This window comes from Sapajus apella, unplaced genomic scaffold, assembly GCF_009761245.1.
Source record: "Sapajus apella isolate SASKATOON/1434 unplaced genomic scaffold, GSC_monkey_1.0 scaffold105, whole genome shotgun sequence".
NCBI lineage: Eukaryota > Metazoa > Chordata > Mammalia > Primates > Cebidae > Sapajus > Sapajus apella.
In genome coordinates this window covers 2,186,792-2,213,303 of record NW_022437045.1, presented here as the reverse complement: position 1 = coordinate 2,213,303, position 26,512 = coordinate 2,186,792, and the positions used below count along the sequence as shown (strand labels likewise).

Genomic DNA, 26,512 nt, shown 5'->3' with positions numbered 1-26,512 from the left:
CTTCAAATGGTTCAGTCATATGAAATAATCATGAAATGAAGCAGTAAATCTATAGTAAATCTGCTTCTCCAGTTAGCATGTGGGAAGACCTTATTTTCTTTATAGTTAATCACTTAATTCTTGATTTCTCTTTCAGATTCTCTCTTCTTGTATCAAGTCAAAGATACAAAAGAATACCGAGAAATGGCTTTAATTTTAAAATTCTAATTTTGAAAAATTATTTCTCATAGCCTCTGTGTTTTTGTTTTATTTTGCCAGGGTTTTGTGTATGAATGACAAGGATACCTTCAGCCAGCTCATTCTGGATGAATGAACGATTACACTAAGTCTCCTCCACACTTCCTCTGTGGGTAAGTTTGAGGCACTTACTTATCTCAAAGGCTTTAAAAGTATATGTCAGTCTGTATTTCTTTGCTTAATCACCACGTTCTCATGTAGCTCTGTTAATTGCACTTTGTATGAGAATTTGAGAGGGGAAAGCCAGCTCCCCCAATGCTGATAACAGGTTCCTGCAAGCAGCAGGGCTCCAGGTCTCAGTAGATTATTACAAAAGCACTTTAACTGGATATGCTGGATGATCCGGTCAGTGTGGAAAATGGGTATGCCAAGCCTCTGCGGGACCTGAGGTGGAGAAGATGCAGTCTGGGAAGCTTTAGTTTCTTTTCTTTTTTTACTTTTTGAGACAGAGTCTCGTTCTGTTGCCCAGGCTAGAGTGCTGTGGTGCTGTCTCGGCTCACTGCAACCTCCGCCTCCTGGGTTCAAGTGGTTCTCCTCCCTCAGCCTCCTGAATAGCTGGGATTACAGGTGCCTGCTACCATGCCCGGATAATTTTTATATTTTTAGTAGAGACACAGTTTCACCATGTTGGCCAGGCTGGTTTTGAACTCCCGACCTTGTGATTTGCCTGCCTTGGCATCCCACAGTGCTGAAATTATAGGCATGAACCACTGCATTTCTGTCCTTTTATGTGACAAATACTGATAGAGCACACACTTCCACTCCAAACAAAAAGGACTTCCTGCTTGAGAACACATAGAGCATATAATTTCTTTTTTTTTTTTTATATGTTTTATTGCACCTTAGGTTCTGGGGCACATGAACAGAACATGCAGGATTGTTGCATAGGTACATACACAGCAATGTGGTTTGCTGCCTCCATTCCCCTGTAGAGCATGTAAATTCTAACTGGAGTTGCAAGATCAGGTAAGCTCAGGGGATGTGGATTTTAGGAAGCCACTGGGGAAAGATCAGATTCCAACAGTGACCTGAAAGCTGTTTCATTCCAACTGAGGTATTTTACTAATTGGATGTGTTGGTGTCGCAGGTGAAGTACTAAAGCGGGAAAGCTGAACAGTTCCCCAGCGGTGTTGGAAATGGTGACAGGTAGTTCCCTGGACTGTTTGCTGTATCTGGAGTTCACGTGTGCTTAGCTGAAGCACACTCAGGTAAACATAATCTTCCCAGACATAATCTGCTGTTTTACTTAGATTGCCCCAGCTTTCCTTGGCTGACTGCTTCATGCTTTTTGATCTCAGCTCAAGGTATTCCCTCTGAAGGACCCCTGACCACCCAATCTAAAGGACATCCAGCCACTGCTACCATACCACACTATCTTAGTTCCCTGCAGAGTGCTTGCCCATCACTGATCATTTTCTCCTTCGTATATTTACATATTGACTTGTTGTCTTTCTCTGCCTTCCTTGGAGCAGAAGCTCCATAAAGGCTGGAACCTTCTCTGCCCGGTTCCTCACCTGTGTCCAGAGCCCACAGCAGGGTCTGTCTCACAGCGGGTATGTTTTGTCTGAATGTATGAGTTGAACAGTTAAATGAGGCTCATTGTATAAATTACTCAGTGTCACATGGTGAGATATTTATTCACAGTGGAGGATATTTAAAAGATTTAATTTGTGTATTTTTTTTTTTTTTTTTTTTTGAGATGGAGTCTTGCTCTGTCACCAGGCTGGAATGCAGTGGCATGATCTCAGCTTGCTGCAATCTCTGCCTCCTGAGTTCAAGCGAGTCCCCTGCCTCAGCCTCCTGAGTAGCTGGGACCACAGGGACGCACCACCATGCCTGGCTAATTTGTTTTATTTTAGTACAGACAGGGTTTCACCGTGTTGGCCAGGATGGTCTTGATCTCCTGACCTTGTGTTCTGCCTGCCTTGGGCTCCCAAGGTGCTGGTATTACAGGCGTGAGCCACCGAGCCCAGCCCCTGTTTAAACATTTTTTGAAATGTGAATTCCTCCCCTATATTATGATCAAGTTTAACATTATATTACATGTAAACAGGAGGTTGTCTAATATCTCTGGGTTTATTTATAAATATAATACGTATTAAAGGTAGAAATTTTGAACCTAATGGTTAGTAAGCTTTGTTTGTGTTGACCTTTTTTTTTTTTTTTAAATCATTTACATTGGAATGTCCAAAAGTAGTATCTAATTAGACTTGGAGAGGTGTTTAGGCTTTAACGACGTTCAAAACTACTACTGAAATACACTATTTGGAAGCCTAAGGTCTAGGCTTATTTGGAGTCAGACTGCCTGAGTTCTTTGAATCTGGTCTCCGGCATTTTCTGGCAAGTGATCTGGGGTAGGTTATTATTGTTATTTTTTTGAGACAGGGTCTCACTCTGTTGCCCAGGTTGGAGTGAAATGACATGACCTTGGCTCACTGCAACCTTGACTGTCCAGGATCAAGCAATCCTCCCACCTCAGCCTCCTGAGTAGCTGGGACCGCAGGCACACGCCACTGTGTCTGGCTAATTTTTTTTATTATTTGTAGAGATAAGGTGTTGCTATGTTGCCCAGGCTGGTCTTGAACTCCTGGGCTCAAGTGATCTGCCCACCTCAGCCTCCAAAGTGCTAGGATTACAGCCTGAGCCACTGTGCTGGCTGGGTAGGTTATTTAACCTCTTGATGCTTCACTTTCTTATATAAAATGGGGGTAATAAAATTTTCCTTGTAGAATACTTATGATTATGTGAATATATGGGTTATATAAATTTCTGCTGTGTTATTTAGTGTATACTCAGATTTTTATATATTCAATATACCAATTAGGTTTAAAAATAACATATTTGGGTACCAGTCATTAGATGGTGACACAAGTTTGAAATTTGTTTTTGTATTACGTTTGTTTTGTTTACATGGAGAATTTGTTTTGAATTGAAAACAACAGTCCATTCATGAAATCAACAGAAAGAAATAAACTTGTTTATATTGTTATACTTTTAATAAGTTATAATGACAATAAAACTGTTTGCAAACATGCCATTTTCTGTGTGTATAACAATATAGTTGTCTTTTTGGTATCAAACAGACCTGGTTTGAGTTTTTCAGCTGTGCTTGTTTTGTGGCCTTCAGTAAATTGCTAAGCTTTGCTTGGCCTCAGTTTCCTCATCTGTAAAATAATGGTAATAATACAGTTCAAAGAGGAGTGCTGTGAGAATTCAATAAGAAAACGTATGTCACCCTCCTGGCATGGTGCCTCTCTGAAGTGTAGGTGCTTAATAGATCTTAGTGACTTTCTTTCCCTTTCTCCAGACCGTAGATGTAAGATGCACATCGATGGCCAGAGGGAGGTGACCACCGCTGGGAAGGTGTGGAAATGGCATCGTTTACGTAATGATGAAGGGGGCAGGTTTAGCTTAGCAAGTGGTAAGCTTAGCAGGGAACCCAATTCCGACCTTGAAGTGTCTGAGCAGATGCCGTGTGTAAGGGAAGCAGGGATGGTGTGTCTCATCTGTTTCTGCAGGAAACACTAGGACCCGCAGGTATCAGTAGTGAAAGGCCACTTTGAGTTTCACATGAGGAAGACTTTCCTATGGCGCAGTGGAAAGATGAGATGGTGCTTCTTTGCAATAATGAGCATCCCAGGGCCGGATGTGGTTTCTGAAGGCTGATTGGCTGCAGATCAAGAGGTCTATAGAGAGGATTCCTCTATGCACCAGGAAGGCAAACGACCTGGCCTCTGCAATCCTTTCCAATGCTCTATGTCAATGGCCCCCTTTCCAAATTCATGCCTGATTATCTGCTTGCCTTGGCCAAGTTGGTTGTGTGTCCCCAGACACCTAGGATTTAGCTTTCTGAAGTCAGGGAGTTGGGACTGTTTATTGTTTTGATTAAAACTGTTTTTTTAGGATTGAAAATTTTTCTGTTTGCATTTTGTCATTTGCAGCAGAGGCTACAAACTGGTGGGTTTTGGGCTGGTTCTGAGCTGTGGATAACTTTTGTTTGGTCTAGAAAATGTATCCCCGATCACAGTGTTAACTAAATTTAAATTGATTGCCTGCATTTAAAAACTAAGAATTTTACCAAAAAAGCCACACTTTTAGTGGGGTTTCTTCAAAATGTGGGTTTATCTGGCAACATTGGGCTCTGCCTTCTCAGCTGGCAGCAGATAGCTGAAACTGTGTAGATGGTAGCCTTTGGTTGGGTCATTTGTCGGCTGGTTTGCCACAGTTCCCACCACTCCACACAGTCTTCCCAACACCAAATGTTAGTTGTCATTTTTCATTTACTTGCTTTCTTTTAGTAGAAGTAGGAGAAAACTGAAAAAATTATTTTATTAATGTCCATAGTAGTGGAAAAACTAAAGATATTTTCATGGTTTCAAACTTCAAAAAAATAGAAGAGGGTATATTGAGCATGTGTGCCGAAGTATACTTGTACAAGCCTAACTTTTAAATGTGGTTTCTGTGTCTTAAGACTTCATGACTCAGTCAGGCCTGCTTTACTCACACATTTATTTTTTTGAGACAGGGTCTTACTCTGTTACCCAGGCTGGGGTGCAGTGGTGCCATCTCGGCTCACTGCAGCATCAACTTCCTGGGCTCAAGTGATCTGCCCGCCTCAGCCTCCTGAGTAGCTGGGACTACAGGCATGCCATACCATTAGCGTATATATATATACACACACACATACATATGTTTTGAACATTGTTAAAGCATATATATACACATATACATATTATATATGTGTATACGTATATATAACACATATATACGTATACATATATATAACATATATATGTTTTGAACATTGTTAAAGCATAATATACATATATATGTTATATATGTATATGTGTACGTATACATATATACTTGTTATATATACATATATACATGTTATATATACCATGTATATATTTATATATGTACATATATATAATATACATATACATAACATATACCATGTATATATACACCATGTATATATTTAACATATACACATGTATATATGTATACATGTGTGTATATACACACATATATAAAACATGTATATATATGTTAAAGCATATATATACATATATATGCACACACACATACAAATTATATTAATGTGTGTGTGCACATATTTTTTATTATATATACCATGTTTATATTTAACATATGTGTTATATATACACATATACATGTTTTATTTATGTGTATATATGTTAAAGCATATATGTATACACATATATATATGCACACACACATATGAATTATAGTGTGTGTGTGTGTGTGTGTGTGTGTGTGTGTGTGTGTGTGTTTTGTAGAGATGAGGTTTCACAATGTTGCCCAGGCTGGTCTTAAATTCCGGAGCTCAAGTGATCCGCCTGCCTCAGCCTCCCAAAGTGCTGGGATTATAGGCGTGAGCCACCGTGCCTGACTTCACTCATAGGTTTAAATAGCTCTGAAGGTATTTGAGTGTGACCCCTAATCTGGACGTTAAATTTTCCCTCTGTCTTTAGACATGACTCATTTCCTTCCTCTTCTTCAGTTCTCTGTGGGCATAGAGAGGTTGCCTGGCAGTAGGTCACCTTTGCCTTCCTTAATGTCCACTGTGGCCCCCTGGCTTGGTGAAATGGGAACAATGTGTAATTTGCACACACCTTTGGTCTATGGAACTAAGTTCCATTCTGCCTTTTCCAGTGGATCCCCAGTCTGCCCTAGATTTCATGGCCCCACACAGATAGAGCCTGCAACCTCGTTGACTCTGAGTGGATATAACCGAGAGAGTGGGCTTAATGCCTACTAAGGCACAGATTGAAGTCTCAGGACTCTGTTCTTTGTGCATCTCGATGTTTAGGTACGAACAGAATTTGGCTTTGTTTTGCTTTGCAGAGTGCTTCTGGCTTCATTGTGAAGATAGACCAGAAGGGAGGAAAGAGCTTGGCGGGAGAGAGAGCAGGGAAGATCCATGGTAATTGACTTCAGATTTTTTAGGGTGGTTGGGTGGAAGAGAGGCGTGGGATGTGTGTTGATAATGACAGAAAGACGAATGAGTGGAATTTTTCGAATGACTGATTTAAAGTTGCTGGAAGGAGCTCTTATCTATCAACTGGTTATTTACCGATGGAATGTGCCCCCTAACAGATCTGTGAACTTCCCGTCACTCAATGTATTTAGGTAAATGAAAGTGGCCCCATCTGTCAGGATGTCGTAGGAGGTTCTCAAATTAGAAGGAAGGTTGGACTAGATAGATGACCTCTCTTGTCTCTTTGGAACTCAGATTCAATTATTCTCTGAATTAAACTTATTAGGAACCTTCTAGCTTGAACAATTTTACATCAGTCCATAAAGAGAAAATATTATGAGTTGACTGAGAGGCTGAATATAACATTATATCTTTAACTACAGTTAGGTCTGGGCAGATTACTTTCACTTTCCTCAATGTTCCAATATAATTTTGTTCCTTCAAAAATGTTGTAAACAGATGTACCCAGTGGCTAGTATTTATAAGCTGGGATTTTACAAGCATATTTCCCTAAAGGATGTTTTTCCTACCAAAAACTTTATTTTACCTTAGCTGAAACTCATTTTATAGGTTTCTTTTTGGGTAGCATAATTTTTAATACAGATGTTATCATTTACATAAAAGTATTGCCTGTTACTCATTGTGAAGCATTCTATTTAATTTCAAAAGTTAGGATTTTGTACATTATCATTCATTGTCATTTGTTAAAGTGTATATAATTTGGATATAATGACCTATAGAAAAAAAGTCACTTTAAAGAAAAACTTTCCAAAAATGATTTTTATATTAATGTATGATAGATATACATAGTTTAGGGGTATGCATGGTAATTCAACACATTCGTATAATTTGTAAAGATCAAATCAGTGTAATTGGGATACCTATCACCTTGAATATTAGTATTTCATGTTAGAAACATTAGAACTATTCTTTTGTAGCTAGTTTGGAATTTATAACAGATTATTGTAAACCAGAGTCACCCTACTGATCTACCTAACACTAGGTTTTATTTCTTCTATGAAACAGTATATTTGAGCCCATTAATTAATCTGTCTTCATCCTTTCCTTCCTACCCTTCCCAGCCTCTGGCAACCACCAATCTACTCTCTACTTTCATTGGATTCACTTTTCTTTTGTTTATCTCCCACATTTAAATGAGAACACGTGATATTTGTCTTTCTGTGCTTGGCTTATTTCACTTAACATAGTGACCTCCAGTTTCAGCCACGTTGCTGCAAATGACAGGATTTCATTATTTTTATGACGGAATAACAATCCATTATGTATATATACCACATCTTCTTTATCCATTTATCTCTTGATGGGTACTAAGGTTGATATATTTTGGCTGTTGTGAATAGTGCTGTAATAAACATGGGAGTGCAAATACCTCTTTGATATTATTGGTTTTCTTTCTTTTGGATCTGTACCCACTAGTGGGATTGCTGGATCATATGGCAGTTCTATTTTTAGTTTTTTGGGGAACCTCAAAACTGTTCTCCACAGTGGTTGTAGTAATTCACATTCCTACCAAGAGTGTACAAGTGTTTCCCTTTCTCCACATCCTCTCCAGCATCTGTCATTGCCTATCATTTTTATAAATACCATTTTAACTGGGGTGAGATGATATCTCATTGTAGTTTTGATTTGTATTTCTGTGATGATTAGTGATGTTAAACATTTTTTCATATACCTGTTGGCCATTTGTCTGTCTTCCTTTGAGAAATATCAGTTCAGATTTTTGCCCATTTTTAATTGAATTATTTGTTTTTTGCTATTGAGTTGTTTCAGCTCTTTATATATCATGGTTATTAATCCCTTGTCGGATGGGTAGTTTGCTGATATTTCCTCCCATTTTGTGGGTTGTCTCTTTAGTTTGTTGATTGTTCCCTTTTTTGGTGCAGAACTTTTTGTTTTTATTTTTTTGAAACAGAGTCTTCTTCTGTCACCCTGGCTGGAGTGCATTGGTGCGATCACAGCTCACTGCAGCCTTAAACTCCTGGGCTCAAGCCATCCTCCCACCTCAGTCCCCTGAGTAGCTGGGAACACAGGCACGCACCGTCATAGCTGGCTACTTTTTAAATTTTTTGTAGAGATGAAGTCCAACTCTGTTGTTCAGGCTGGTCTCACACACCTTGCCTCAAGCAATCCTCCTTCCTTGACCTCCCAAAGTGCTGGGAGTACAGGCATGAGCCACCGTGCCTAGCTTGTAGATTTTTAGCTTGATGTAATTCCATATGTCAATTTCTGCTTTGATGCCTGTGCTTTTGAGGTCTTACACAGAAAATCATCACCCAGACTAATGCCCTGGAGCATTTCCCAAATGTTTTCTTCTGGCTGTTTCATATTTTCCGGTCTTAGATTTAAGTCTTTAATTCGTTTTGACCTGACTTATGTGTATAGTGAGAGATGGGAGTCTAATTTTATTCTTCTGTCTGTTGTTAACAGATTTCCCAGTATCATTTATTGGAGAGACTGTGCTTTCCCTGTTATATGTTCTTGGTGCCTTTGTCAAAGATGAGTTGGCTGTAAATGTGTGGATTTATATCTGGATTCTCTGTTCTGTTCTGGTGTATGTTTTTTTTTTCTTTCTTTCTTCAGCCAGTACCATGCTCATTTGGCTATTATAGCTTTGCAGTAAAGTTTGATGCCCCTAACTTTGTTCTTTTTGATCTGTACCTTTGGCTATTCAGGGTCTTTTGTGATTTTACATAAAGTTTAGAATTTTTTTTTCTATTTTTGTGAAGAATGTCATTGGTATTTTGATAGGGATGGCATTGAATCTGTAAATTGCTTTGGGTAGCAGTGCCATTTTAACAATATTAATTCTTCCAATCCATGAGCGTGGAATATCTTCCATGGTGTAATGTGTCCTCTTTGGTTTATTTCATCAGTGTGTTGCAGTTTTTATTGCACGGATCTTTTACTTCTTTGGTTAAATTGCTTCCTAGGTATTTTACATTCATTGTAGCTGTTGTAAATGGGATTGCCTACTTGATTTCATTTTCATATTGTTCACTGTTGGTGTATATAAATGCTACTGTTTTTGTACATTGATTTTGTATCCTGCAATTTTGCTGAATTCATTTATCAGTTCTAACAGTTTTTGGTGGAGTCTGGGTTTTTCTAAATATAAAACCATGTCATGTGTGAACAAAGGCTAATTTGAACAAAAGGGTAATTTGACTTCTTCCTTTCCAATCTGGATGCCTTTTATTTCTTTCTCTTGCCTAATTGCCCTAGCCAGGATTTCCAGTACTATGTTGAATACAAGTGACAAAGGAACAACTTTTATGAATAATTAGTTTTTAGGTTTTTTTTTTGTTGTTTTTTTGTTTTTGAGACAGCCTCACTCTATCGCTCAGGCTGGAGTGCAGTGGTGTGATTTCGGCTCACTGCAACCTCTGCCTTCCGGGTTCAGGTGACTCTTCTGCCTGAGCCTCCCGAGTAGCTAGGACTACAGGTGCATGCTACCATGCCCAGCTAATTTTTTTATTTTTGGTAGAGATGGGGTTTCACCATATTGGCCAGGCTGGTCTCAAACTCCTGACCTTGTGATCTGCCTGCCTGGACCTCCCAAAGTGCTGGGATTACAGGCATAAGCCACCATGCCCAGCCTGAAGAATTGGTTTTAAATCCTCATTTTTGTGTCACTTAATATTTGTACATTCTTGTAAAAGTAATAGGTCATTTGGTGATATTATTGGGGGTTGCTTGTTATGTAAGCAACACTTGGAGTTTATAAATATACCATAAAATCTCTCATTTCTATGATAATTGACTGCATTAAAATTTGTTTGTGCATTCAATGCCTTTGAAACTCTTAGAAAAAGTTTGTAGTAGGGAATTTAGCTTTGCAATGGCTTTCTAGCAATACATACCATGCTAGTATTGCATTTTGAATTTTCTCAAAATTGACTATTGATTTAGAAGACATCTCCATCTTGCTTTTAAAAATGTTAAAAATTTATTTTCTTCTTCATTTTGTTTCATTCAATATATGACCATTGAATAATTAATGATGGTGTGGTATAAGGCTCACAAAAAAAATGATGCACAGTAACTGTAGGAGAAGAAAATTACCAGAACTTTAGGCTCCGTAACATTTCTTCATAACAGTGCTGTGAGGCAATAGCATTAAAGTTATTATTATTAATGCTATGTTTACCCGTGTTTTTCGTTCATTTGTTATATGTAGGATTTGTCTGAATCCAGTAATATGCAGTATAATCATGTATCACTTGGCAGTGGGGAGATGTTCTGAGAGAAGTGTCAGGCAATTTCCTCATTGTGTGGACATCGCAGAGTGTACTTACATGAACCTAGATGGTACAGCCTACTACGCACATCAGCTGTATGGCATAGCCTATTGCTCCTAGGCTGCAAATCTGTGTGGCATGTTACTGTACTGTAGGCAGTTGTAACACAAGGGGAAGTTTTTGTGTATCTAAATGTATCAGGGACATGGCTGAAACTGGAAACCATCCATCAAGCAAAATTTTCAAGGAGTTTCTGTTTAAAGATCCCCCGCCATTCTCCATTAGCGTTTCGTAGTCCAAGCCCACATCTTGAACAGGCAACGCTGCAGCCTACATTATTTGAAGTATTGTGCCTTCATCAGAAACTGTGTAGGGAAACCCTCTTTAGCACATAAATATTGCTGAGTTTTTTTGCCTATTAATGTAATTACATCCAAGGTGCATCTTTACATTTGTGAGGGAATATTTAATCTTTTGTAATCCCATTTGGGTAAAAGTAATTTATATTTTTAATCTTTGTTATTCTTTTATTTTTACTTTTTTTTTCCTTGACTATAGATTTAGCAGTAAGGAGTGGTGCTTTTTCTTTCAGAAGAATTCTGTGTTTGACCTGAAAAGTGAAGAATATGGAAGCAGTTGTTATTATTGTCTTTTTTTGAATTCTAAGCAGAGAGGTTATTTCTGATAGCTCACATTATTTTAGAGCTTTTATTTATTTATTTATTTGAGACAGGATCTCACTCTGTTGCCCAGGCTGGAGTGAGTGCAGTGGCATGATATCGGCTCATTGCAACCTCTGCCTCCTGGGTTCAAGTGATTCTTCCACCTCAGCCTCCCAAATAGCTGGGACTACAGGTGCATGCCACCACGCCTGGCTAATTTTTTGGCAGAAATGGGGTTTCACTGTGTTGGCCAGGCTGGTCTTGAACTCCCGACCTCAAGTGGCCTACCTTCCTTGGCCTTCCAAAGTGCTGGGATTACAGGTGTGACCCAGTGCACTTTGCCTAGAACTTATATTTTTAATGTCAATTTTTCTTATAATTATTTATAGGTTAGAACATGTTATTGACATTTTTATTTGTGATAGGCATTATGATTGTCAACCCCACTTTATGATGAAGGAAAATGGGATTCAGGAAGCCTCTAAGTTATGAAGAGATGAATTGCTAGCCTAGATCTACTGGTTTTGAAGCCTGAGACGTTTCCACTATTTCCCTATTTTTTATTAATAATAATTTGTCATGTGATAGTGGCTCTCAAAGTTTTCATTCTGGAGGTGTTTCTGTGCCCCATATTTTCATTTTCTATTCTCCAGCTCTTCTCTGGATAGGAACAGAAACCCTCAAGAACATACCTTTGCACTCACATGTGTACATATAGTCTACGATAGGCACATCTTTGATTACGATCAGGTTTGCAACAATTTTTTCTTAATATTTGACTAGGCATGTAGTAAAACACCCTGTTTCTAATGGATTGATTTATTGCAGGGGGGGTGTGTGTGTGTGTATACATATATTTTCCTTCCAATATTTTATTAAGAAAATTTGCAAAAATGTAGAAACATCAAAAGAATTATACACTGAACACCCCTAAACCCACCACTTGATTCTATAATTGTTAACACTCTGCTATTTTTGCTTTTACATGGGTCATTTTGTATTGTATGCTTCAGAATAGAATACTTCCTAAGTAGTAATTTACATCTTTCTCAGAGATCTTTGCCAAGGAATTTAATTTTAGATGCCTGTTAACACATATGTCCTGTTATATTATTATCTCAGACTGAAGCATTAGAAAGATCAAGTCTAGTTTTTTGGACCTATCTGGTTTTTGTAATTTTAGGATGGTGAGCTAAATTGACAATATTTGAATGTATTTGGGCAGTCTGAAGAACTTGAAAAACGTTACATAGTTCAAAACCCCAAGTGGCTTTATAAATTTATAGAACTGAAGTCATTTGGGTGACCTCAGTAATAAAAAATGGAATCAGACAATGCAAACCCATTGGAAATGCCTGAGGAATGTTGGAGATAATTCATTTGTACAGGCGGTTCTGACAGAGAGAGATCTACATATAAAATGCATCAAAAGGCCAGAATCGTTTTAAGAAGACCTAGAAGCAGGAATTAGTGGCTGGGCTCGGTGGCTCACGCTTGTAATCCCAGCACTTGGGGAGGCTGATTCTGGTCAATCACCTGAGATCAGGGGTTCAAGACCAGCCTAGCCAACATGGTGAAACCCTGTCTCTACTAAAAACACAAAAATCATCTGGGTATAGTGGCACATGCCTGTAATCCCATCTACTCAGGAGACTGAGGCAGGAGAATCACTTGAACCCAGGAGGTAGAGGTTGCGGTGAGCCAAGATCACGCCACTGCACTCCAGCCTGGGCAACAGAGCGAGACTCCATATTAAAAAAAAAAAAAAGGTGCAGGGAATTAGAATAGGGGCATGCAAATATCTCCATGCAATTATTGTTCTTCTGACTTTTTTTTTTTTGCCCTCTGATCCATAACTCTACATTTCCTTCTTCTGCATAATTTTTCTTCCCTTCGTATAGTGGAGTCCCTTTTCTGACTTAAATCACTGTGGAAGGCTTTCTTTTACACTGGCTGTTATTTTGTTTTATTTTACCTATTTTAGTAACAGAAATGATGCTACTGGGTCTGAAGGAATCAGAGCTCATGATTTAATAGCATCCATTCTTCTTCTGTATTTACCTAACACACGCACGCACGCACCAAAATAACGTTTTGGGAATTCCCATGTTTTATGTTGTGTGACTTGGCCTCCGTGGCAACCTTCTGGCTTCAGTCCTGGGGCTTGTGGTTACTTGGGTGGCACATCCCTGTGCTGCTGCCTGCTGCTGGCCAGCTCTGTGACATTTTGCAAGTCACTTAAGGTCTCTCTTTATCTGTAATTCGAGAGGGTTGGAATAGGGAATTTTGCAGGTTTATCCCACCAGCACTAAAACTTCCCTCTTTCTGTGTTCACATTAACATTTTTTTTCCTCCTTCCTGCACTTCTCCCCACACTACCTTGACTTAAATTTTTTGTGGTCAGGCTAATTTTTGTCACTATTACACTGATGGTCTTCAAGAATGGCTCTTACTATTTGCCAATTAAGATTAGAAAGCATACCTTCAAGTGTGTAGTAACTTCATATGGTAAAAGATTGTGTGTGTATACCCATATGGGTAGATGTGTGTATGTGTATGTAAATATACAGTTTTCATCCAGATAAGGAATTAAAGGCTTATCTGTCTACAGTAGAGTCTGATCTATAATATTGGGTAAAAATCTTTCTGTTGGATATGTAGATCCCTTTTCTTTTGAGACAAGGTCTTGCTCTGTCGCCCAGGCTGGAGTGCAGTGGTGCAGTCATGCTCACTGCAGCCTCGACTTCCCCAGGCTCAATAGATCCTCCCACCCCAGCTCTCAAGTAACTGGGCTACTGGTATGTGCTACCATGCCTGTTTTTTGAGACAGTGTTTTGCTCTGTCGTCCAGGCTGGAGTGCAGTGGCACAGTTTTGGCTCACTGCAGCCCCTCCCCACAAGTTCAGCAGTTCTCCCGCCGCAGCCTCCCGAGTAACTGAGACTATACGTGCATTCCACCATGCCTGGCTAATTTTTGTGTTTTTAGTAGAGACAAGGTTTCACCATGTTGGCCAGGCTGATTCCAAACTCCTGGCCTCAAGTGATCTGCCCACCTTAGCCTCTCAAAGGCTGGGATTACAGGCGTGAGCCATTGCACCTGGCCCTGGCTATTTTTTTATTTTTATTTATTTATTTTTTGAGACAGAGTCACTCTGCTGCTCAGGCTAGAGTACAGTGGCTTGATCTCTGCTCACTGCAACCTCCACCTCCTGGGTTCAAGCGATTCTCCTACCTCAGCCTCCTGAGTAGCTGGGATTACAGGCGCACGTCACCACGCCTGCCTAATTTTTGTATTTTTAGTAGAGATGGGGTTTCACCATGTTGTTCAGGCTGGTCTCGAACTTTTGACCTCGTAATCTGCCCGCCACAGCCTCCCAAAGTGCTGGCATTACAGGCATGAGCCACTGTGCCCGGCCTGTTTTTATTTTTTGTAGACAGGGTCTCCCTTTGTTGTCCAGGGTGGTCTTGAACTCCTGGGCTGTGTGATCTGCCCACATCAGTCTCTCTTGTAGCTTGGACCACAGGCTTACAGTCCCAGGCTGGGCTAATTTTTAAATTATTTTTTCTGGTAGAGACAGGCTCCCTATGTTGCCCAGACTGGTCTCGAGCTCCTGGGCTCCAGTGATCCTCCCAAAGTGTTGGAATTACAGGCATGAGCCACTGTGCCCAGCCTCTGTTGTTATTTTTGAAATGATGAAGATATTACCTTAAAAATCTTGTCATATGTTTGTGCAGGATAACTTGTGTATTCACATATCTGGAATATGTATATGTTGAAAACCTTTGATTAAGTTTTCTTCTGTAAAATACAGAAGGTTTGTGATCCTGTTTTCCCATTCATCATCCCCACTCCACCATAACATGAAAGATCTGAAAATGCTCCTTTATCTTTTGAGTATTTTTATTTATTTTATTTTTTAAATTGATTTATTTCTTTATATTTTTTTGAGAGGGAGTCTCTCTCTGTCTCCCATAGCACAGTGGTGCGATCTCGGCTCACTGCAACTCTGTCTCCTGGGTTCAAGCAATTCTTCTGTCTCAGCCTCCCTAGTAGCTGGGATTACAGGTGCGCGCCATCATATCTGGCTAACTTTTACATTTTTAGTAGAGATGGAGTTTCACCATATTGGTCAGGCTGGTCCCGAACTCCTGACCTCAGGTGATTCAACCTCCTCCACCTCCCAAAGTGCTGAGATTACAGGTGTGAGCCACTGTGCCCAGCCTTTTTTGGGTATTTTTAAAATGTAAGGTCTTTCGTCAAACGATATAGCAAGACCCCAAAACACTCTGAGCCTCTGCTGTATATAACTTTTATTTAAGATAACTTAATGGTTCATTTTTAATAAAAAAGCACCACGTTGGAGTAACAAGGACATCCAGTGTCCGAGACTGTAGTTCAGCTAACTTAAAAATGAAAGGACTGCAGCAAGGAACACAAGTAAGTTTATACCCGATATTTTGCAAATCATGATATTATTTTTAAGGGCCGCTCTTGAGGCGGGGTTTTTATGATCATAGCATTCCGGCTGTGGTTTTGGAGGCAGCATGTTTACTACTGCGCTAAATACAAGGATGGTAGGTGTGTATTCTTGCTGCTAACGGGCTGAAAAAAGAAGCTGAGGCTCCCTTCAAGTGAGTAAACCTTTATTCGTTGGGCTTAGGAGCCGTGTTCCTGTGGACCTTCGGTGGTCGTTATGGAATGCAGGCCCAACAACAACCCAGTCATGGGTGAGCCTGGCCTCTCCGAGGCATGATGGCACGCTGTCCCGGCTAATGGCCTCAGGCAGCCCCTGGAAAACCACTTTCTGGTTAAGTCTGTATCATACTGTTCCACCAATGGAAAAAATTGAACATGATGAGGGTGTGTAGCTAGCAGACAAAAATACATCCAGCATTGCACAGGATCTGTTTTTAGCTCTCAACGGCTGAGCATTTGAAGTGTTAGACACTGTTTCCTGGCTTACCATGAGCAGAAGGAAGAGTGAGTTTGTGGATATGTGTATATAGACGCTCGCTTTGTGAAACTTTTCTTATTAACGAAAAGACCCTGAGGAAAACTGGCTACATCAAAAGCTTTGGCAAAGGTAAGGTTATAAATGTTTACTTCCCCTCTTCTGGAGTTGAGATGTAATTTTATACGTGAGATACAAATGTTTCTCAAAATGCTCCCTCCGGCAGTATCTAAGCGCTGACTTATCTTTGACATGATTTTGTACTTAGCCTGCACACGTTGCTTTGCCTAAGGGAATTGTTACTTTTAAATTTGAGTGTCTATATGCTTTCAAACACTTACAGGTGATTTATTGCAGTCGCCTGCCCTGTTTTACTAATTAACGCTCCAGAAGTTTTGTATGTATTGTGTGGATTTATTTTCTCCTGATGGTGTTGAGAAAGTACCACTTCTCAGTCTGAGCACGTTAAAGCACTGATGACCATTACCTTACCAGTTAATTTTTTTTTCAGGGTAGAAGGGGAAATTAAAATGTGGCAGAGATTGTGTTTTGCAGTTTTTTGGTTGTTATGTAATCTCATCAGGACTTCGTTTTTAGCTGAGTGGGCTATTTGGCTTAAGAGTTGCTTTTCAAACTTGTAATTTGATGTTCACTGTTTAGTATTGTTTGTTTGTCTTAAACTTTATGAGAAAGAAATGAAATCTTTTTTAATCTTGAGAGGGGGAGGTCCTTGTTTAAGTGGAATGATTGATTCATGTCGTAGTCCATTAGAGGCTGCTCATTCATTATTGTGTTTGAAACGGCCGAAGCACGAGTCCTGCTGAACGTCTAGTGTGTGCTCATCAGCAGGGGCCGAGGAGTCCTGGCTTTGGTGTAGCTCTTTCTTGGCTTTACATTAATTTGGCCAAGCATGTAATTCGCAGAAAATTGGTAGGTGGAGAGACAGAAATAGGAAGCTTCATTGAAGTCACTGTAACTTACAAGATTATTTATAGAATTTCTGGAAAGTAAGGGTACCGGCGAACAGCTGCCGGAGTTTTTCCTAACATGTTTAAACATTTTCTTGTGGCCTCTAGTCACACTTAGGGATCCTAAAATTTTATACTTTCAGCATTACCAGGTTATCAATTATTTTCAGGCAGGCTACGTGGGTTTCTTTTCAGCTGTGTTAGGTCGAGGCTGCCTTCTGCATGGGTGTCTTGTGCCTCTCCCATTTGTTCACTTCCTTTAGACACGTCTTTAGGGAGAGAGGAATGTAAGTGTGGTTCAGGTAGGCTACAGTTTGTAGAAAAATTGGTCACATTTTGTGGATGACTTTTCCTTTTCATCTGAAAGATGCTGCTCTGACAGAGCCAGCAAGCATCGAGAGCAGGAACAGAGGCGAGCACTGACTGCCTCCTTCTCTAGTCACATTCATACTTGTCACCTACTTTGATTCTTGCCAGAGCCTGTGGACAGAAAGTGAAGTCTGTTGAAGAACCTGATGACTCAAATCCATACTGACCAGACCCTAAATAGTGTTTTGAATGCAAATAGATAACACCCTTTTTCAATGCTTTAGTGTTGGGGGAGTGACGGCAGAGCCCTCTCATTAGATCAGGTCTGCAGGAAGGATGCCTGGAAGTGCAAGATAAGCATTTGGCTCCTTGAGAAGAGATTAGTTTTCCAGTGGGTAAGTGGACCTTCACTTACCCACTAAGTAAAACGGATGACTCTGTCTTGGTGGTCCCAGATTGCGTTTGAGCAGAGCCATGCTTTCTTTTGCAAAATTAGTGCAGGCTCTCTGCAGCGTCTTCCCACCAGAAGTGTTGGCTAAAATAACACAGAGCTTGAGCCCCTTAAAGATCTGATGGGGCACTTTACGCGATGTGTATGTGCCTCTATGTTTGACTCACTTTGTAAGAAATATTCTATGATTAGGTTAGTGAGATCTCTTAAACTTTTAGATTAAAAAGAAATACTTCCTTTTTATGGGACATGAAGAACAAAGTCTATTTGGACTGTTTTTTGTTTTTTTTTTGAGACGGAGTCCCGCACTGTCACTCAGGCTGGAGTGCAGTGGTGCGATCTCGGCTCACTGCAACCTCCGCCACCCGGGTTCAAGCGATTCTCCTGCCTCTGCCTCCCAAGTAGCTGGGACTATAGGTGTGTGCCGCCATGCCTGGCTAATTTTTTGTATTTTTGGTAGAGACGGGGTTTCACCATGTTAGCCAGGATGTTCTTGATCTCCTGACCTCATGATCTGCCTGCCTCGGTCTCCCTAAGTGCTGCGGTTACAGGCATGAGCCACCATGCCTAGCCTATTTGGATATTTTTTTAAAGGAATAATTTACATCTTAGTGAAATTAAGTGTGCTTTATATGTGAAGGTAATAGCACCTTTACTAGATGGGCTAGAAAAAGATAAAGGTATGTAATAGAAAAAAAATAGCAGCAGTATTTAAGATAGTGAAAAGTCATAATAATGGTAGTAGATAAACCTGAATTTCTGACTGTTGAATTCTAATAACAGGGTGAAATGCCTTTTTATTACTCCACTCTGCTTAAAACGGGCTTACAAATACCAGGAGGCTTCAACATCAGAGTCTCGGGAAACATATTGAACAGTCAATTTTCAGGTGTTTATAGTCCATAGTATTGTACACATAGACTATTACAGCTGAAAATGGACCTTAGGTGATGTTTCAGAGGAGAAAATTGGAGAACCACAGAACTGAAGTGACTTGTCCAAAGCCATAGAGATGTTTAGTTATCCAGCTGGAAAGAAATTCCAGGTATCCTGTTAGTCCTTTTCTTACTCTACCTGTTCCTTAATTGAGAAAACTTTGGCACATCCTGATGTATCTTAGATAATTGATAGGATAGTGCCTGTATCTACAGACACATGCATTACCTTTTTTTTTTTTGAAGACATTATAGTCTCCCTGTCTTGTCCACGCTGAAGTGTAATGGTATGATCTTGGCTCACTGCAACCTCTACCTCCTGCGTTCAAGTGATTCTCCTGCCTTAGCCTCCTGAGTAGCTGGGATTACAGGCTCCCGCCACTATGCCCAGCTAATTTTTTTTGTATTTTTATAGAGACAGGGTTCCACCATGTTGACTAGGCTGGTCTCAAACTCCTGACTTCAAGTGATCCGCCTGCCTTGGCCTCTCGAAGTGCTGGGATCATAGGCGTGAGCCACTGCACCCGGCCTACATGCATATACATTTCCTTTCCTCCATCCTTCCGTCTTCCTTTCCCTTTTTTTTCTGGTTCTTTCTTTCATCTATTTACTTACCTGTTTATCACACCTGTTTGGTAACCTGTCTGTTGGTTTGGTTTACCTGTCTGTTTAGAGACAGACTTTAAAGCTCCAGTGGAGAAAGGGCTTTTGCTTTTCTTACAGCCTAATCAAGTTCAAAGGTTTACATTCAATCTGTGACCATCAGCTCTCCGACTGTTGCCAGGGAGAATTTTAGGTGCAATGTGTTACCCTAACCTATGCAGTAAGGCAGCTTTGATTAGACTTCACCTGCCCATCTATTCCTGTTTCAGCCTTCGATTGAGTTTGTATGTTTCATGGTCACATTCCAACAGAAGACTGTTTAGGTTTTGTTACTTCTGTGACTTACAAAAAAGAAGCCCTGGAAGGGAACAGAAACAGCAGATGAGGCCTGGCTTCAGTGCCAAGGTGATGTCAGGCACTTTTGGAAAAGTAAACTTTACACATAAAGTGATAGACCAAGTTATCATTTACATTTAAGGAAAGGGATGTGGTGGGCCCCACAGATAGTGTCAGGATGAAGTTGATTCAGGGCGTTCCTAGGACTTGAATAAAGGTTAAAAAATCCTGGGTATTGTTCAAGCACTGGAAAGCAAGAATAATCCTTATCCTGCCTTTGTACTTGACCCTGACCCTTCTCTCTAGTTGCAGAATTTCTGGAGTTGGATTTCTAAAATGGAGATGTGAAGAAGGGCTAAGGAGAGATGGGGTTTGCAAGCTTTTAAGGACAAAAACTAGAATCCATGCGATTAAAGGCAATGAGATGAAACCTAGTAGAGAGAATAAAGATAGACTTGTTTTCAGGCTGCCCCTGGCCACCCCTGGAAGGTAGAAAAAGGCATCTTAAAGACAAGTGAAAGGAAGCTTTATACCCAGACACAGTGGTGAACCGAGGAAACTCATGACATTAGAAGGTGCTAGAGAGTAAAGCGCTTCATGGAAATGCCATAAATTCTTGGAATATGTACACACACACACACACACACACACACACACACACCCCGCATTGAAAATTGATTGGCTGATCACAAATGTATCCAAACAGCCAGACAAGCTAACTATAAAACAACAACAATAACAAGATGCCTGAAATGACAGGAAACCAACAGTAACTGTCACTTACCTTTTTAAAAAATGTCGGCCGGATGCAGTGGCTCACACCTGTAATCCCAGCACCTGGGAAGGTCGAGGCAGGGGGATCACAAGGTCCAGAATCAAGACCACCCTGGCCAATGTGGTGAAACCCTGTCTCTACTAAAAATATAAAAAAAATTAGCTGGGCATGGTGGCGTGCACCTGTAGTCCCAGCTACTCAGGAGGCTGAGGGAGGAGGATAGCTTTAATCTGGGAGGTGGAAGTTGCAGTAAGCCGAGATCGTGCCACTGCACTCCAGCCTGGTGACAGAGCAAGAGTCTCTCTCTCTCTCTCAAAAAAAAAAAGAATGTTACTTACAGGGCAAAAAATAGAAATTACAAGACAGCACAGTGACATGCAGGTAATCAAGGAGTTTCTCTCTGGAGCTCTTTTATCCTGGCGCCCTACTGCGTTCACGTGATGTTCGTGCCTCTCAAACGTTTCTGCAAGTTTCTGTGATAGGAGCGGCGGTTGCTCTAGAGCCACCCCCTGTTGTATGTGTGATTCCTCTCCCTTTGACCCATTCTAGGACATTTCAGGAATGCCCTTCTCTCTACACCACATCACATTTTCCTTTATCTCTCATTAGCGTGCTGGAATTTCTCCTGGAGACACACACATACACAACAATGAAGCTCTTTTGGTCCTCCTGTCCTTCCCACTAGCATCGGATTCCTCTCTGCTCCCCTTTATAGTAGAGCTCTTTGAATGAACTGACTCTATTCATTCCCTTCGGTTTCATTGGCCTCATCCTCAAACTCAATCCAGTCCTTCTTTCTCCACCTCACTCTGCCCTTGTCCTGTTCACAGAGACCTGCACAATGGCAAGTCTACTAAAAGCAGTGCCCATTTTTTTTATTTGAATAACAAACATTTTTTGAATTTTGAATCAGAAATATTTGACATGATTGCTCAGTCTTCTCCCTGAAATCCTTTTCCCGATTGGCTTTGGGTGCCACATACTCTCTTGGTTTTCTGTTTTTCTTCTTTTTTTTTTTTGAGATGAAGACTCGCTCTGTCACCCAGTCTGGAGTGCAGTGGTGCGATCTTGGGTCACTACAACCTCTGCCTTCTGGGTTCAAGTGATTCTCCTGCTTCAGCCTCCTGAGTAGCTGGGACTACAGGTATGTGCCACCATGCCTGGCTAATTGTTGTATTTGTTTTTTCAGTAGAGATGGGGTTTCACCATGTTGGCCAGGCTGACCTCGAACTCTTGACCTCAGGTGATCCACCCACCTCGGCCTCCCAAAGTGCTGGGATAACAGGCGTGAGCCACCATGCCCTGCCTCTTGGTTCCTCTTAATTCAGATGACTGACTGCTCCTTCTGTCTTCTTCATGGGTTTCTCCTCATTTCCTTGACCTCTTGATGTCAGGGTGCCCCAGGGTCTCCTTGGACCTCCTGTCTATCCTTTGTTCACTTATGGAGAGCTCATCCAGTTTGTGTTTTAAGTACCATCTTTGCGTGGGTGAGTAGTCCACTTCTCCCCTGAACTCCAGACTGGTATTGCCACTTAAGTCTCCAGTGGACACCTCAAAGCCAGCATGTCCAAAATCGAACTCCTCATCTTGCCCTGCACAGCCTGCTCTACTCTGCCGTCCCCATTCTCCCACGGCTTTAATGGAATGGCGTGGAGTTGTCCTTGATGTCACTCACACTTACTGCCGCCTGCTCTTGAGTCCTGCTGGCTCTCCCTTCAGCCCTCCGGAGCTTCAGCTGTGTCTGGAGGCAGCCCCGTCCCTTAGTAGCCCCACAGAAGCTGGGCCGCATCGCCTGTCCGCTGCATTGGTCCAATAGCCTAGAATGTTCCCCCTGCTGCTTTCACTTTGTCACTGGCAATCCAGATCCGTGCAACGGCCACACAGATCCCTTTAAAATGTCCCGCAATGAGCCTTCTCAGTCACACCCTCTAATTATGACTTCTCTTCTCAATGTGAACGCCAAAGTCCTTCAACTGTCCCTCAAGGCTGCCCTCTCTGGTTCTGACCTCTCCTGCCTTTCTTCCCATGTCTGCTCTGCTGCGGTCATGCTGGCCCCGCCTGGCCCCTGCCCGTCCACCTCTTGGGCACTCGCACTTTCTGTTGCCCCTGCCCACAGGGCTCTTTCCCCGGAGCTCACTTGGTGTCTCCTCCTTGCAAGTCTCTACTGAGGTTTCGCCGTTCAGCGAGGCTTCCTCTCTCTTAAGAATCGCGGCAACCTTCCCCTCCATGCTGCTCCTCCCCCATTTCCTTCCTTACTATTTTGTCAAACTGCTTATCACCTCCTAATAGAACATTTATTTTCCAGCCGGGCGTGGTGGCTCACGCCTGTCATCTCAGCCCTTTGAGAGGCAGAGGCCAGTGGATCACTTGAGGTCAGGAGTTTGAGGCCAGCCAGGCCAACATAGTGAAATCTTGTCTCTACTAACAAAAATTAGCCAGGCATTATGGTGGGCTCCTGCAGTCCCAGCTGCTCGGGAGGCTGAGGCAGGAGAATTGCTTGAACCCAGGAAGTGGAGGTTGCAGTGAGCTGAGGTCACACCACTGCACTCCAGCCTGAGTGACAGAGCAAGATACTGTCTCAAAACAAAAAAAAAAAAAGCAAAATTTATGTCTCTCCACTTTAGTATAAACTCCATGAGAGCAGGGATATTTCTTTTGATGGGTGTCTGTTTTGTTTATTGCTGTATCCCCAGGGGTTAGAACAGTGTCTAGCAAAGAGTTGCGATTCAGTAAATATTTATTGCCTTACTCAGTGAAAATGTATCCTCCCTGGGAAGCCTGTTGATGTAACAGAAGCAACCTAATGTAAATGCGAAATACGTTGAACTCCTATAATTTATCTTAAAAATGTAAATTTTATACTTTACTTCATGATATGTATTTCCTTTTTTATTTGAGATGGAGTCTTGCTCTGTCACCCAGGCTGGAGTGCAGTGGTGCCATCTCAGTTCACTGCAACCTCCACCTCCCAAGTTCAAGTGATTCTCATGTCCCAGCCTCCTGAGTAGCTGAGATTACAGGCGCGCACCACCACACCCGGCTAATTTCTGTATTTTCTATAGAGACGGTGCTTCACTGTGTTGGCTGTACTGGGCTCAAACTCCGGACCTCAAGTGATCCACCTGCAGCCTCCCTATGTGTTGGGATTACAGGCATGAGCCACTGTGCCCTGCCATGATACATATTTCTTTATTATGGATATAATATTTAAATTACTTAGCATTAAATGAAATCAGCATCAGGAAGATGCCCCTTGGTTATTCTTTGGTGTTGAGTGTCTCCTGGCTGTCCCTTTGTCTTGGTGGCCATGCCCCACCCCCACAGCCATTGGGAGGCACAGTCTGAGTTATAATTGTTATTGAAGACAGTGACCGTGAAGCTTAAAGTATCAAAAAACAAAACAAAACAAAACAAAATTCTTATTTGTTTAATGTTCTTTGTAATGCAGCAGTAGACTCGGATAACTAAATTTTAACCTTAAAGCTTTTTGGTTAACTTAAACGTTTAGTTTTTTCATTCTATTCTTACCTCTTCATCCTCAGCCGTGGAAGTCTTTGTTACCTGGAGAAAAAATACCCTTAGAGAAGGACATTAAGATGTTTTATCTGTGAAAGGGGCATAGATTGATCAGAAACACAACCACTCTTTCATTTATTTATTTATTTTTAATTTTAATTTTTGTTTTTCTGAGATGGAGTCTCGCTCTGTCGCCTGGACTGCAGTGGTGTGATCTCAGCTCACTGCAGCCTCCGCCTTCCAGGTTCAGGCAATTCTCATGCGTCAGTTTCCCAAATAGCTGGGATTCCAGGCGCCCGCCACCACGTCCGGCTAATTTTTGTATTTTAGTAGAGATGGGGTTTCACCATGTTGGCCAGGCTGGTCTCGAACTCCTGATCTCAGGTGATCCACCCGCCTCAGCTTCCCAGAGTGCTGGGATTACAAGCCTGAGCTACTGGGCCTGGCCACAACCACTATTTTAAAAGGGAATCCTGAAAGTTAAATTGTACTTTAAAAAAGAGAGAAAAAAATAATTTTAGATTAAAAAGTACAAAAGAATTTAAAATTATTTTATTTTTTAAAGAAACAGGGGTTTACTATATTGCTTAGGCTGGTCTCAAACTCCTGAACTCAAGGGATGTTCCCATCTTGGCCTCCCAAAATTCTCTGAATACAGGCATGAACCACTGCATTGATTTGGCCTAGTGCAGTGGCTCACAGTTATAATCCCAGCGCTTTGGGAGGCCAAGGCAGGAGGATCCCTTGAGCCCAGGAGTTGAAAATCAGCCTGGGCAACATAGTGAGACCTTGTCTTTACAAAGAATAAAATAAAATAATTAGCAGGGATGGTAGTGCAAGCCTGTAGTCCCAGTTACTTGGGAGGCTGAGACAGGAGGATCGCTTAAGCCCTGGCATTTGAGGTTACAGAGAACCATGATCACACCACTGCACTGCAGCCTGGGTGATAGAGCAAGACTCTGGCAATCAATTGATCAATCAGTCAATTTTTAAAAATGATTGAAAATATCCAGGTTTGATTCCCACCTTTGCCTTTTAGTGATTTTGGCCGAATTATCCCCTCGGAAGCTGAAATTCTTTTCTGTAGAAGAGGGATGATTATGCAAGCTATGAGGGTTCTTGTGCCCGGGATACCCTGGCACATGGCAGCATTGAGAACGGATTGGCCAGGCGTAGTGGCTCATGCCTGTAATCCCAGCACTATTGAGGCCGATGTGGGCAGATCACCTGAGATCAGGAGTTCGAGACCAGCCCGGCCAACATGGTGAAAGCCCATCTCTACTAAAAATACAAAAATTAACTGGGTGTGGTGGCATGTGCCTGCAATCCTAGAGGATGAGGCCTGAGAATTGTTTGAACCTGGCAGGCAGAGAGAGGCTGCAGTGAGCTGGGATCGCGCCAGTGCACTCCAGCCCGGATGACAGAGTGAAACGCCCATCTCAAAACAAAGAACGGATTATACCCTTCCTTCTCCATCCATGTTTCATCTGCTTTGGGTATGAAAAAGTTTTTAATTTTTATAAATTAGGCAATTTAAATTATACTAACTAGTGTGTGTGTGTGTGTGTGTGTGTGTGTGTTTGTGTGTGTGTGTATACATATATATATATATATTTTTTTTTTCCTGAAAGTTTCTATGAAGTCGTTAGCTAAAATCTTATCAGGTTGGTTGTGAATACTCATACAAATTAAGGAAAATTTCAGCAATGATTGCTTAGTTTACCTGAAGCTTCAGGGACAACCTATGTTGTAGCCTTAGGACATGCATTTCTAAAAATGACTCTCAAACAGGGCAAAAACCTTAGCTGAAGTAGACGAGTTACACATTTTATGAGGGTGGGGAAAGCACCTATTTAGATGAGGGGAAAAAATGTGTGGTTTAAGCCCTATTCATTTTTTAACTTAAATGGAACAGTGTAAAATGAAGAAATGGTTGCCAAGAATAACTTGGTACAATGACCGTGGTATATTTTGGTTACAGAATGTGATTGAGGTTTAGGGGGACGGTATCTGCTTCTGATTTACTGAAGCTCGAACCTTACATACGTGCAGGTTTCCATAGGCAGCGAGAAGCCATGTGGTGGCCGTCTGAGATTTCAGCGCATGATTCTGTTTAAGTTTTGATGTAAACTTCGGGAGGTGCTTACCCAGGCCTAAGCTTGTTCTTTGTGGAGTGGCGCAAGTTCAGAAAATGAGAGGTTATTTACAAGTCAGGCTAATAATTTTGAATCTCATGTTTATAAAAGTTGCAAAAGAGGGGTATTTAAAAGACATGCTAACAGCTTTAGCTCTGTTGAATCTTTAGTCTGCTCATCACCAGGACAGGACCACGAGGTTTACAGAGACCAGGACGTTGGACAAGTTTTGACTCAAACTTGAAGTAGGCGGGGGAGAAAGGGCAGAGTGGGACTGAACATTTGATTTAAAAAAAAAAAAATCCATGCTTGAAAGAGCCATGATGAGAATGTGTAAAATGCATTTGAATCATTTCTAAAAGAAAAATAAG

At 41.3% G+C, this 26,512-nt stretch overlaps 1 protein-coding gene across 5 annotated transcripts in view; it reads left to right on the top strand.

The window, feature by feature from the left end:
* TIAM2 (TIAM Rac1 associated GEF 2) overlaps positions 1–26,512 on the top strand; it is a 241,044-nt gene that overhangs the window by 68,519 nt on the left and 146,013 nt on the right. For 3 of the 5 annotated variants that reach the window (XM_032258743.1, XM_032258733.1, XM_032258736.1), the window contains exon 2: positions 259–350. The gene's annotated coding sequence lies outside the window, so the exon portion shown is untranslated. Of the gene's footprint in view, positions 1–258; positions 351–6,108; positions 6,188–15,559; positions 16,246–26,512 lie in introns of those variants that run through there. The other 2 variants (XM_032258734.1, XM_032258732.1) reach the window with 2 other exon arrangements.